General features: G+C 42.9%; 1 long non-coding RNA gene across 2 annotated transcripts in view; it reads right to left on the bottom strand.

Annotated features, from left to right (window-relative positions):
* The window catches only part of LOC142493246 (uncharacterized), a 48122-nt gene extending 35070 nt beyond the window's left edge, over positions 1–13052 (bottom strand). For both annotated transcript variants that reach the window (XR_012801051.1, XR_012801050.1), the window contains exons 1-2: positions 12806–13052; positions 4846–4942 (exon numbers count right to left, since the gene is read on the bottom strand). This is a non-coding gene — a long non-coding RNA (uncharacterized LOC142493246). The remainder of the gene's footprint in view (positions 1–4845; positions 4943–12805) is intronic.
* Positions 13053–13399: the final 347 nt, after the last annotated feature.

Below are 13399 nucleotides of genomic sequence, written 5' to 3'. Positions count from 1 at the left end.
GGCGGCAGCGTACCGAACATGTGGTTTTAAAATTTTATCCATCATTCTTTGGAATGTGGCGGGAGCTCCATGTAAGCCAAAAGGCAGCACCTTATATTGAAAGAGGCCGTCTGGGGTTGAGAAGGCTGTTTTTTCTTTTGCCCTTTCTGTGAGGGGAACCTGCCAGTACCCTTTTGTTAGGTCTAGGGTTGTGAGATATCGGGCTTTGCCCAGTCTCTCTACAAGTTCATCCACCCTGGGCATAGGATAAGTATCAAATTTTGACACCGCGTTTAGTTTCCGGTAGTCATTACAAAACCTTGTTGTACCGTCTGGCTTTGGGACTAAAACTATAGGGCTGTTCCACCCACTTTGGGATTCCTCAATTACGCCTAGTTTTAGCATTTTTTTAACCTCTAAACTTATAGCCTCTCTCTTGGCCTCTGGGATTCGGTACGGTTTAAGGTTAACTCGGACCCCCGGTTCAGAGACTATGTCATGTTTAATTACGTTAGTTTTACCTGGCTGTGTAGAGAAGATTTCTTTGTTCCTTCTCACTAAACTCTGGACCTCTCGTTTCTGATGCACGGACAGTGTTTCAGCTATGCTAACCTCTGGGTCAGTTTCTTGATTCTCTGACGGACCTGGGGGTACTAGGGTTAACAAGACCTCTCTATCTTTCCAGGGCTTGAGTAGGTTTATATGGTAAATTTGCTCAGGTTTCCTCCTACCTGGCTGCCTTACCCTATAATTTACTTCTCCCACTCTTTCCAAGACCTCATATGGCCCATGCCATTTAGCAAGGAATTTACTCTCCACGGTGGGAACCAGAACTAGTACCCTATCACCTGGAAAAAAAATTCTGACCCTAGCACCCTTATTATACGTATTCCTTTGTGCTTCTTGAGCTTTCTCCATGTGTTCCCTCACTATGGGTAGGACTGCAGCAATGCGGTCCTGCATTTGGGCAACATGCTCTATTACACTTCTGTAAGGGGTAACCTCGTGTTCCCAAGTTTCTTTGGCTATATCCAGTAAGCCCCTTGGATGTCGGCCATACAATAGTTCAAACGGGGAGAAGCCTGTGGATGACTGGGGAACTTCCCTAATGGCAAATAACAGGTATGGTAACAAACAGTCCCAGTTTTTCCCATCCTTATCGACCGCCCGGCGTAACATGCTCTTTAAGGTTTTATTGAACCTTTCCACTAAACCATCTGTTTGTGGATGATAGACTGAGGTTCTGAGATGCTTGATTTTTAGGAGTTTACATAGCTCTTTTGTTACTTGGGACATAAATGGTGTTCCCTGGTCAGATAAGATCTCTTTATGAATTCCGACCCGGGAAAACAGAAGTACTAACTCTTTTGCTATGTTTTTAGCAGAGGTGCTACGTAGGGGAACTGCCTCCGGATATCGGGTAGCATAATCTAATATTACCAATATATGCTGATGTCCCCTAGCAGACTTTATTAGGGGTCCTACTAGATCCATAGCAATCCGGTCAAATGGTACCTCTATTATGGGAAGGGGTACCAATGGGCTGCGGTATGCTTTGAACGGGGCGGTGATCTGACATTCTGGGCATGAGGAACAATAGTTTGTAATTTCTGCCAGAACCCCAGGCCAATAAAAGCTTCGGAGAACCTTTTCTTTTGTCTTTTCCACCCCTAGGTGTCCCCCCAATGGATGACTATGTGCGAGGTGTAATACTACGTTACGGAATGTCCGTGGTACCAACAATTGTTTAGTTGTAACTGATTTTCTTTTATCAACCCGATATACTAGGTCGTTCTCTACCTCGAAGTAGGGGTAAGCAAGTGACCTATCTGGTTGGCCATGAGTACTATTCTGGTCCCGTATATTTCCCCTTGCTACCGCTAATGTGGGGTCCTCCCACTGGGCCTTCTTAAAACTCCCAGGACTGACCTCTAGGTCAGCGAGGGTCTTATCCTGTACTGGGGTGGTAAGTGCCTGATCAACATCTTGATTTGGGGTATTCCCTACCAAAGTAGTGATGGGGAAGGGAATTTCACAGCACTCCTCCTTTTCCCCTTTCTTATTTGGGCCCTCGTCAACCTCCATTTCTGAAAAAGGGAAAGGATTTGTTTCTTCTAACACTTCGTTATGGTCTGCTATTGAACTCTGGGCGCTATTCTGAGCTGGGGACCACATTTTTAGAAAATGGGGAAAGTCGGTCCCTATTAACACATCATGTGCCAGTTTGGGTACAACACCCACCTTGAAATCTAAAGAACCAAATTCTGTTTCAAAAAAAACATCAACCGTGGAATATTCATGATTATCCCCATGTATACAACAAATTGCCACTCTTTGTGAACTGTTTACCTGTTTCTTCTTAATGGGCAATAGGTATTCGGACACTAGTCCCAGAGTCAAGAAGTGCCCGAACCCTCTTACCATTAACCTTTACAAATGCCCACAGATGGTTATTCAAGGGGTCCTCTGGGCTAGGGCCCATACATTGGGACAACAGCGAATAAGGTTCCACGCTGTTGCATTGCATGGGCTCATCATTTAGTGGGCAGATTTTTGCTGTGTGGCCCCTCTCATGACAATTTACACATTTAGGTACATAGTCTGTGTCCCACTTAGAGCCTTTTCCCGGCTCCCCATGTTGGCTATTGCCCTTAGTGTGCGAACCACTGTTGCTGGTGCTGCGTGAAGGTGGTCGCCGCTCTTCAGCTCCCCTTAACCCCGGTACCCTTTTACCGTCTCTGGAAGAGTCCTGGAACCTCGGGTAGTGGGGTTGCTCCACGACTGTGGGTTGCGGGTGCTCTCCTGCTGCATTGTACCTTTCTACGAGGGCCACAAGCTCATCCGCATTGTGGGGGTCACTCTGACTGACCCAATGGCGTAAGGCAGAGGGAAGTTTCCTCAAGAACTGGTCCATGACCAACCGTTCCACGATGTGGCTTGCTGAGTTGATCTCGGGTTGTAGCCACTTCCGGGCGAGGTGGATGAGGTCATACATCTGGCTTCGGGTGGCTTTATCCATCATGAAGGACCATGCGTGAAACCTTTGGGCGCGAACAGCCGTGGTTACGCCGAGGCGGGCGAGGATCTCGAACTTCAATTTTGCATAGACGTTAGCTTCGGCTGGCTCTAGATCAAAGTAAGCCTTCTGGGGTTCGCCGCTTAGGAAGGGTGCGATTAGACCCGCCCACTCAGCTTCTGGCCATCCCTCTCTCTGTGCCGTGCGTTCAAACGTGAGAAGATAGGCTTCCACATCATCCGAGGGTCCCATCTTCTGAAGGTAGTGGCTTGCCCTGGTCATTTTCGGAACTGGGGCTGCCGCTGCCAGTGGAAGGTTACTGATAGTCTCCCTCAGGATCTCGAGTTCCTGCTGTAAGCCCTGAGCGAACCGCTGTTGCTCCTCTTTCAGCAAGCGGTTTGTCTCTTGCTGGTTTGCATTCGCCTGTTGCAGGGCTTCATTCGCGTCTCTCTGGACAGCGACATTGCGTACCAGCGCAGTCACCACGTCTTCCATCTTGTTTGGAGAGAGAGAAAAAAAAAAACCTTTTTTTTTTTTTTTCTTTAAAGTTCTTTAACCCCCAGACCTTTTAGTGTTCTGCCCGCATTCTCCACCATATGTGACAAACGGCTTACTCCGGGGCTCCGCCGTCTGTCCGGGACTGTTAGAACACGGCCTTTTAGGGTAGGTTAAATGATGAGACGTCACGTACTGTTCCTTTAAACAGGCTATGCCTGGTTTATTCAGTCCCAGGCACTGAGACTGCCACAGTTTAAACAGAAAACAAAGCCAAACAAAAAGCTGCTCGTCTGAGCGATAACTTAAACTTAGATGTCCCTGACTCAGAGTTGGAAGTGGCTTGTCCACTTCCACCAACAAAATAAGTACCTTTGCAGTCTTTAGACAAACTAACAGAATGAATGAAGCGATTTGGGAAAGAGGCTTTCTCACCCCTCTGCAGTTCAGCAGCCTTCCAGGCTCTTGGGCGGGGGCCCAGAGGAAACAGGAAACAGGTCTTATATACCTGAACTCTAATCAGCATGACAGGTGACAGAAAACAGGCAGCAGACAAACTGTGGAATGGAGTGCCTGTACCACGAGGCTGCCCTGTTCAGCTTAGACAGGACAGAAACTGTTCAGTATCCTGGGAGCCCTGTATATGGAGTTTATTACCAACCCCTGGTTTCTGTCACAGCATGTACAATGTTAATAAATAATTTATTAAAGTATTAATTTATTTATTTAATTCAAACGTATTTATAACACACACACACACACACAAACACAACAAACACCCTTTAAGATGACGTCACAAAACCCAAGATGTCTGGCGTCACATGGTATTTCAGCCAATCAGATTGTGGGAACTATATCTCCAATCTGATTGGCTGTATTAGACCATGTGAGTAATTTTTGGGAAAGGATGTGATGTCATCAAAAGGGAGTCATATGGTCTACGACAACCAATCATTTTGGGGATATAGTTCCCACAATCTGATTGGCTGAAATACCATGTGACGCCAGACATCTTGGATTTTGTGACGTCATCTTAAAGGGAAATTAAGCACAGCCATTCTGATTGGCTGGCTTCATTCCCTTTAAATGACGTCATTGTCAAAAAAGGCACATGGTTTTGACAGCCAATCAGATGGCTGTTGAACCACTTCCCTCCCAAATGTGACGTCACATGCCATATTTAAGGCCGTCATGCCTCATTTGAGCCCAAGAAGCCGACGAGACAACATCGTGTTGTGGATCTGCCATTGGGTTTTTGGATTGACAGATGAAGAAAGAAGATTAAAAAAATAAAGACATATTTACAGAAGAAGATAGAAGTGGATTGAAGATAAAACAAAGAAGAATTGGGGTACCTGATCTGGATCTTCATGGCGGATGGCATCGGATGGGTTTGAGGCCTTGGCGGTACGTGAGCTTCCTGATTACCCGGGAGTCGGAGGGCCAACGCTTCTAAAGGTAAGTAAAATATGGAATGTATGTAAATGTATTTTTTTACAGGTTTTTCGATTGGATATGTATTTTTTTTATATTTTTCATTGCCCATTGACTGATAATGTATTTATTTGTACCTCTTTAGGGTACAGATGAATACATTATTAGCCCATGCTTTTTTAAGTCATTGCTTGCAATGTATTGAGTGTGATTTTTTTCTATTTCTGTTTATTATGTGGATGTAATTGTTTGTCATTTTGCTGCATTATATTTAATATTTTATGATTGATTTTCTAATTGAATTTATGATGTCTTGTGTTGGTTCCTGGTTTTAATGGTTGTGTTGCCTACTTGTTTTATTAATTAATAGTTTTGTTGGTTAATGGTTAAATTAATTCATTGTTTTGTTGGTTAGTGCTTTTATTAATTACATTGGTTGGCTAGTGTTTTTATTTATTGAATTGGGGTGTTTAGGTGCATTTGTATGTTTTATTATTGTGTCTTTTGGGCCTTCATGTATTTTGGATAGGTGCCCATTGAGTGCTATAGTGGCTTATGATGCACATATTATATGGGTATGATGTACTACTATGCCCTGAATGGGTACAGGGTGGGTATAGTGGGTCCGGGGTAGATGGTTAGGCCTCCCGGGTGTGTAGCGGGGGCAGGGTGGCAGAATGGCTTTATGTATTAACTGCTAAGGTAATGAAGGAGTTAACTCCACCAGCAAACCCCCCCCCACTGCAAGGCTTAAATACCCACCAAGAGCCAAATACCACCTTCACCCACCCCCTCTACCCACAATAAGCATGGCACTGGTGGTCAACCCCTTCATTGCCTTAGCGGTTAGCCGCTAAGGTAATGAAGTTCCCGGTAAATGCATTTTCCATGCATCGGATTCATGCCGGGGGTCTCCGGTGCTGATATTAAGCTTGGATACCCGGCTGGCTATTAGCTCCGGAGTCTCCCGGCATCAATCCGATGCACGAAAAATGCATTTTATTTTGTAAGTGCCGTTTCGCCTCTTCTCCCCACCTTCTTGCAAACTTTTTGTGGCGGCATGATTTGGAGAAGAAATCTCAATTCTATGTGGCGATCAGCCGTGATAAGCTGATCGGGGCTTATAGAATTGAGCGTGTTTGAAAAACTGTCGGCAAGAAAAAACGGCGATTTTTGCTCTTATCGCCAAATTATCGGGGCTTACTGAATAGCAGTAGGCTTTTTTGCCGAAAACGTGGCGAGAAGTGACTTATTGGAGCATTCTACATAGGCCTCTAAGTGTGCCTGTGTGCAACTGCGCATTTTTGGGTTATTTGACTCTAAATATCCGGATTAGATCGGTTACATACAGCTTACTGCAAAGTAGTGTGCCGTTTAGGTGTTCCAACTACACTGTTTGAATACACAATTGCAAAATGCTGCAGCGGTTTGTTCGTAAGCTGGCTATCCTCTAAAACCCCTGATGCAAATATCGCCATTCAGGGATACTCCATTTTTAGGAGAGATAGGTCAAAGAGAGGAGGAGGGGTGTTATTTTATATTGCAGACACCTTACAATTTACACTGTTACATTGCCCACCAAGTCCACCCTCTTTTGAAACTCTAGTTGGCAAAATCTGCCTCCCCTTTCTAAGCCCATCTTGCTTGCTGGCATCTACCGCCCCCCTAAAGCCCCTCTACAATCCTTGACTGATATCACCCAATTTCTTGCCTCCATTTCCTCTCTGAATGAGAAGAGTGAGCTGCTAGTTCTAGGGGATTTCAACTTCAATTGGCTTGACCCTAAAAACCACAAAATCCAGATACAACTCAAGTCACTTAACCTATCGCAACTAATTTCCCAACCCACACGAATAAACCTGAAGTTGCATAACCATTCCTTGCTAGACTGGATTCTCTCCTCAAACCCCAGCAGAATCCAATCCTCTGGCATCCTTCCTGATATTTTCAGTGACCATGCAATAGTGTACTGTGTAAGGAAAATTAAACCGCCCCATTCAAGCCCTAAAGTTCTCCTCACTAGAACATTTAAAAACTTTAACCCACAACAGTTTCTGGATGACCTTACCAACTGCCCATGGCACAGAATCGATTTAATTCCCGACCCTGATTCTGCGCTCAACTATTTCCAATCCGAGTTCTTAAAACTCTGCGATACCCATGCTCCACTACGCAAAATAAGGGTACGGGGGGCCCACCTTCCATGGGTTACACCTGACCTTATAGCACTCTACCAGTTCAGAGATACCTTGTGGAAAAGCTACAAAGTAATTGGCACTACCAAGGATCTCAATCACTACAGATGCCTGCGGAACGTGTGCACAAGGCAAACAAGGTATGCAAAAGCACAATATTACTCTGACAATCTCCACCAAAATACATCAAACCCAGCTAACTTCTGGAAGGTTATCAACAATATATTCCAGGCTCCTAACCATCAACAACCAAGTAATATCACTAATGGGGATATTACTCTGACAAACCCCACTGACATTGCAAATGCATTCAATGATTACTTTGTGGGGTGTGCCACTAACTTATTAGCGAAACGCAGCCCAACCACAAATCTGAATCTCATCCTGGGAGTACGCAGATAGCCCCACCCCCTCCCAACACTGCCCACAATTTTCAATTTGGCCCAGTATCTGAAGAGGAGATTATACAAGCGCTCCTCAAATTAAAACTAAGCAGCCAATGTGGACCTGACTTACTACAATCTAGGTTCCTACGACTTGGTGCCCCTGCCATTGCCAAACCAATTGCGTCCATAGTCAACTCTATCCTGTCTGCAGGCCATATCCCTAAGACCTGGAAAACTGCCAGAGTTGTCCCAATCTTCAAAAGTGGGGACAAAAACACTGTCTCAAACTACAGGCCAATCTCACTTCTCCCAATTCTATCCAAAGTTATGGAAAAATGTGTCCACTCCCAATTAAGCGATTTCTACACCAAGACAAATTTCCCTAGCCAATTCCAGTCTGGGTTTCGTCCCAAACACTCCACCGTAACTACCCTGCTAAAAGTTTGCAATGAAATCCAGTGTGGAATGGAACGGGGACAACTCACTGGTGCAGTATTCCTAGATTTTGCAAAGGCTTTTGACACAGTTGATCATGTTATCCTGCTTAACAAACTCCAGAGCTCTGAAATAGGGAAACATGCTTTAAACTGGTTTCAGTCCTACCTATCAGGAAGATCCCAACATGTGTCCATCTCAGGCTCTAACTCCAACCCCCTGGATATCACCTGTGGTGTCCCGCAAGGCTCTGTTCTGGGGCCCCTTCTCTTCTCAGTGTTCATTAATGATCTTCCCACAGCTTGTAAGGAAGCCTCAATACACATGTATGCAGATGACACAATCCTATATGCACACAGCCATAGCCTCTCTGACCTTCAACACATACTTCAGTCTGACTTTTTGAGACTCGAAAACTGGATTTCCCAAAACAAACTGTTTTTAAATACTGACAAGACTGTAACAATGGTATTTGGGACCAAGACTAAATTTGTAAAGCTTCCAGTGACTGAGCTCCTGATTAGAACCAACGCTAACACCACCCTAACACCTGTCACTAGTTTTAAATACCTGGGCTTATGGTTTGACTCCCACTTAACATTCGGGATGCACATTGATACCCTGACAACCAAGACCTATGCCAAACTAGGGGTACTTTACAGGAACAAATCCTCCCTAAGTCTCCTGGTCAGAAAGCGTATTGCACAGCAGATGCTAATGCCAATTATTGACTATGGAGACATAGTATATGGCTCGGCTCCTCAAACCCACCTTAGCAAACTTGACACCCTCTACAATTCAATTTGTCGTTTTGTTCTCCAATGCAACTACAACACACACCACTGCGAAATGCTCAAAGAACTAGATTGGTCATCACTAGAGTCTAGGCGCAAAGTTCACCTTTCCTGTCTCACCCTCAAATACTTTCTGGGCAAGCTACCCAGCTACCTGAACAAGCTCCTCACCCCTACCACATGCAGTACCTATCACCTGAGATCAGACTCCAAAAGACTATTCATGGTCCCAAGACTCAACAAAGTATCCGGACGTTCCTCCTTCTCCTTCCGTGCACCCCAAAACTGGAACAACCTACCAGAGACTCTCATATCCACCACCAGCTTAAGTTCTTTCAAATCTAAGGCTGTCTCACACTTTAATCTGGTCTGTAACTGTTTCATACGCTCATAATATATATTTTCTTTAACTGTGCATGCAATGTCTTGTATATAATGTATACCTTGTTCATTTATGTAACTGTATTTGTAATCATGTATTATTTTGTTTTACTCTGTGCCCAGGACATACTTGAAAACGAGAGGTAACTCTCCATGTATTACTTCCTGGTAAAATATTTTATAAATAAATAAATAAATAATCCGTGATGTGTGGGGGGAATTGGATACTTATTCACGAACAGGGAGCACTGTGAAAGATACAATTGTGCTTTCAACTTTAAGACATACATCTACCTTATTGGTCTTTGATCATGGTCTACTGTAAGTATTAAACATCTCAACTTACCTTAGTAGACAATTGATATGCCCTGTTCCTATACTATATTATTCTTGCAATTAGTCATTACAGGGATATTGGCTGAATAACTAGTCATCACATGACTCCACAGCTATACAATATTCAGGCGGTGGTTTCACTCTGTGTTTTATGCAGCTTTTTAATAGTTTTTGTCTGTTCCCATATTGGTTTATCACCTATTGGTGATTTAGTGCTCTGGGTTGCATTGTTCACCCCAGAGTTTTTGAGACTAATGTACTAACTTTATCAATAATTATGTATGGATCTATCAAGGTGTATAACACTAGTTCTATATATCTTACTATTCAGAGGATTATTCCTATCCCTCATTGAAGAAGTACATATATATTACACCTAGGGTCAGTAACTATTTACACTGCCACTCTCTATCCTATTGTATTTGTTAATGACTAGTTAGTTGCTAATTAAGATTGGCCATGGATTTAATACCACCAATCTTATAGTAATAATTTTTAACATTACCATTAAAGGGTTTTATGAATACAACTTACCATACTACACTGCGAGTGCATTCAAAAGGGATTTCTTTTTTATTACTTATGCCTATTATTCCATTGCACCACAGTGAATACACCTCACTTATCAGGCTGAAGCGGGAATTTTCCTTTCCTAACCCCTCCCCCCTTCCTTCGCTACCCATAATACTTAGGATGAAATAGCTTTCAGCTGTGTCGGTAACAACAGCTTTGTATACTACAAATAGGTTGACACTGAAACCGTGAACTGAGTGCTCTGGTAGGGGACATCACTGAATAGACATTGTCATAGGACAATAACTTGTCAGTATAAACAAAAGCAGGTTGCTTGGTGAACTCAGTCAAATCAGAAGACCTAAGATGTGGTAAATACCATGTTTTGTTTTCATAGTAGAATGTAATAAGTGCCCTATTGTTTAAGCCTGTGATCCCTCTCTCACTCTTATCGTTATTGCAACTACATCATACCATGCATTCACCACAGTATGTGCAAGAAAGGTCCAAGCAATAGATTTTTTTCATGAAAAACAGAAAAGGGTGTTTACTTTGCTCCTGCCCTAAGCGAGCAGTGAAAAAACATTATATACATTCAAAAATATATACAAATATGTTCTAAGTTGCCTGACTTTCCACTTCAAAATACCCCACTGAAAAATGTTCCACTCTCCGAGTCATTTGTGTGTTATAAATGTAGGCCTAACTGCAAATAACACAACAAATATCACATTATGGGCAGTGTGGTCAGGTTCATGTGTTCGAAATCTGAACTTCAAAGTTCCTTCGGGAGTTCAAGTTAAACTTTGGCTTATATATATATTTTTTTAATTAAACTGGCTAAACTTTTGAGTTTGTGAACAAAAGAACCAGCAAATCTTTGCAAAAAAGTTTAACGTTTTAATATTTTATTATTTTTTTCAAAAGTAAAAAAAGACCTGTTTATTTTGAGTTTTCTTTTGATATTTTTTTAAAAGTTCAAAACCCAAACCAATCAAATTCCAGGAAAACAAAAACACAAAATCTTTTTGAAACCGTAGCCATAGCATACTGTAGGTGAAAGCGCCCACCCTTAATATGCTACACATTATGCCTTTATTAGGGGGAAAGACTTATAGGTAATTCCACATTAGAAAATACCCAATTTTTCTTTGCTTTTTAAATTTATGTTAAAATCTATTTTATCTTGATATTTCTCCAAAACAGAAAAACAGAGAACTGAAAAATCACTTTCCAATTAGATATGTGATAAGGATGAACAAAGCAAAGTAAACATGATGTGTATACAATAACCATATGTTTTACCCGATAGGGGTTATTTATACAGGTAACTGTACCACTCAAGGTAAGGCCACGAACTGACAATTTGTTGAATGCACATTCAGCCAGAAAGGAAGTGGTTTATTAAGCCAAGTAAAGCTGCATAACATTCATTCTGCAATCTGTGTATGTGATATAACCATGCCAGCGCCAACACATCTCTTGGACAACAGCCTCAATAAATATCATGGAAAATTTAATATTTGCGTCAATAAAAACAGCTTACAGGCACTTAGCCACCCGGATGAGTCAGTACTTCATGTACTAGGCAATGTATGCATCTATGCATATTCATTCATATTAAAAAAAATATTATCTCCTCACCCATATGTAGTAGGATGAGTCATTTTGTAATAAGTGAAAAAATAATTAAAAGAGAACAAATGGAGATGGAAAGAAATAGATATATTGGACACAAAGTGATAACACAGTACAGTGCAATTTGTTGAGAACAACTGGAGAAATCTATAGCACGTTTATAACCTAGTGGTGGGCGGCGAGGAAGATGCTATGTACAGATGAGGTCATGGATAATAGTATGTGGGAGAAGCTTTGGGAGAATCCAACTGTTACATGTGTGGGAACAGGAGTGTTAAAAAAAAGCAACTAGTGATAAACTGAAACAGAATAAAAGGAACTTAAATAGAGAAAACTAGGAAAGTTAAAGGTCGAAGATAAGCTTAGCAACATAACAGGAAACTGTCTGCAGTAATTGATGGTCAACATACTGAAAGGGCTGGCACTTTGGCTTTTGTTTCCCCTGAATTAGACACTTTGACATATATTGGTCATAAGATTGATTGGTAAGGTAATTGTTATACCCTGACTAACTCATAAGTGTGCCATTACAAACTATATTCGTTACCTAATGTCTTATTGTACCGTGACCGGCGTCCGTATATGCAATACCTATATACAAAGAACCTGGGTATTAAAATGCAAATAAGCACCCACAGGGTGTATCACTTTTAGCTTTCTTCCCATTTTTACATGGATACTTTGGGGCCTATGCTATAAGTGTTGATAAGCCACTTATTGAGCACTTATTGGCCAAAATGCCTACTGCTATTCAGTAAGTCTCGATAAGTGGGCGATAAAGGCATGAATCGCCCCAAATTTCAGCCGTCGGGTGAGCGGCGATAAGCCACTTATTGCCAGGTTCTGAAACTTGTGCAATTCTAGTAGCCGCGATTAGGTTATCGCGGCTCTAGAATGGCGAGTTTCTCCCAAAATCCTAACGCCAGGTGCGAGGCTGGTGAAAAGTTGCTGAGAGGCGGCGAGACAGGACATTTTTCCTGCATCGGATTGATGCTGGGGGTCTCCGGAGCTGATTTCCATTAATATCAGCACCGGAGACCCCCATCATGAATCCCATGCAATAAAAATGCATTTAAAGGCAACTTCATTACCTTAGCGGCTAACCGCGAAGGCAATGAAGGGGTTAAACCCTCCCGCTACACACCAAGGGCCAAATACCCCCTTCACCCACACCCGCTACCCACAATAAACACTAATACCCACCTCCTCTACCCCCACATGATTGATACCAGAGGCCGCGGGTGTCCTCAGGTGGTCCCCGCGGGTGTCTGGAGGCAGGTCCTCAGGTGGTCCCTTCTGGTGTCTGGGTGTCCTCAGTTAGTCCCCGTGGGTGTCTGGGGGTCCTCAGGTGGTCCCTGCAGGTGTCTGGTGGCCCTCAGGTGGTCCCCACAGGTATCCGGGGGTCCTCAGGTGGTCCCTGCTGGCCCATCACTTTAAGGGATGACGTATTTTTTCTGGCAATGGAGGACATGGACCAGGATTATGACGAGCATGCCCTTCATGATGGCAGGGGTAAGTAGCTAGTTTTATTTACTTTATTTATGCTGACTGAGTAATGTTTGATTTTATAATAGGCAAATGAGCTATTATCCATTTTTGGATAATAGTTATTTTGCCCATTACTGTACTGTATGTGTTGGGGGGGAGGTGGTGGGGGGTGTTTTAAATGTCCTGTGTCATGTGACCGTGGGAATAAAATGCAAAAGAGATACAGGGGTCCCCGGACCTTAAATCAATGCGGTTCTGCTCCGTAGATCCCCTGCTCATCTACACTAGTAATAACATTTATATCAAAAA

Source organism: Ascaphus truei, chromosome 4 (genome assembly GCF_040206685.1).
Source record: "Ascaphus truei isolate aAscTru1 chromosome 4, aAscTru1.hap1, whole genome shotgun sequence".
NCBI classification, from domain to species: domain Eukaryota; kingdom Metazoa; phylum Chordata; class Amphibia; order Anura; family Ascaphidae; genus Ascaphus; species Ascaphus truei.
Note: the sequence above shows the minus strand (reverse complement) of the source record. Positions and strands in the feature narration are given on the sequence as shown.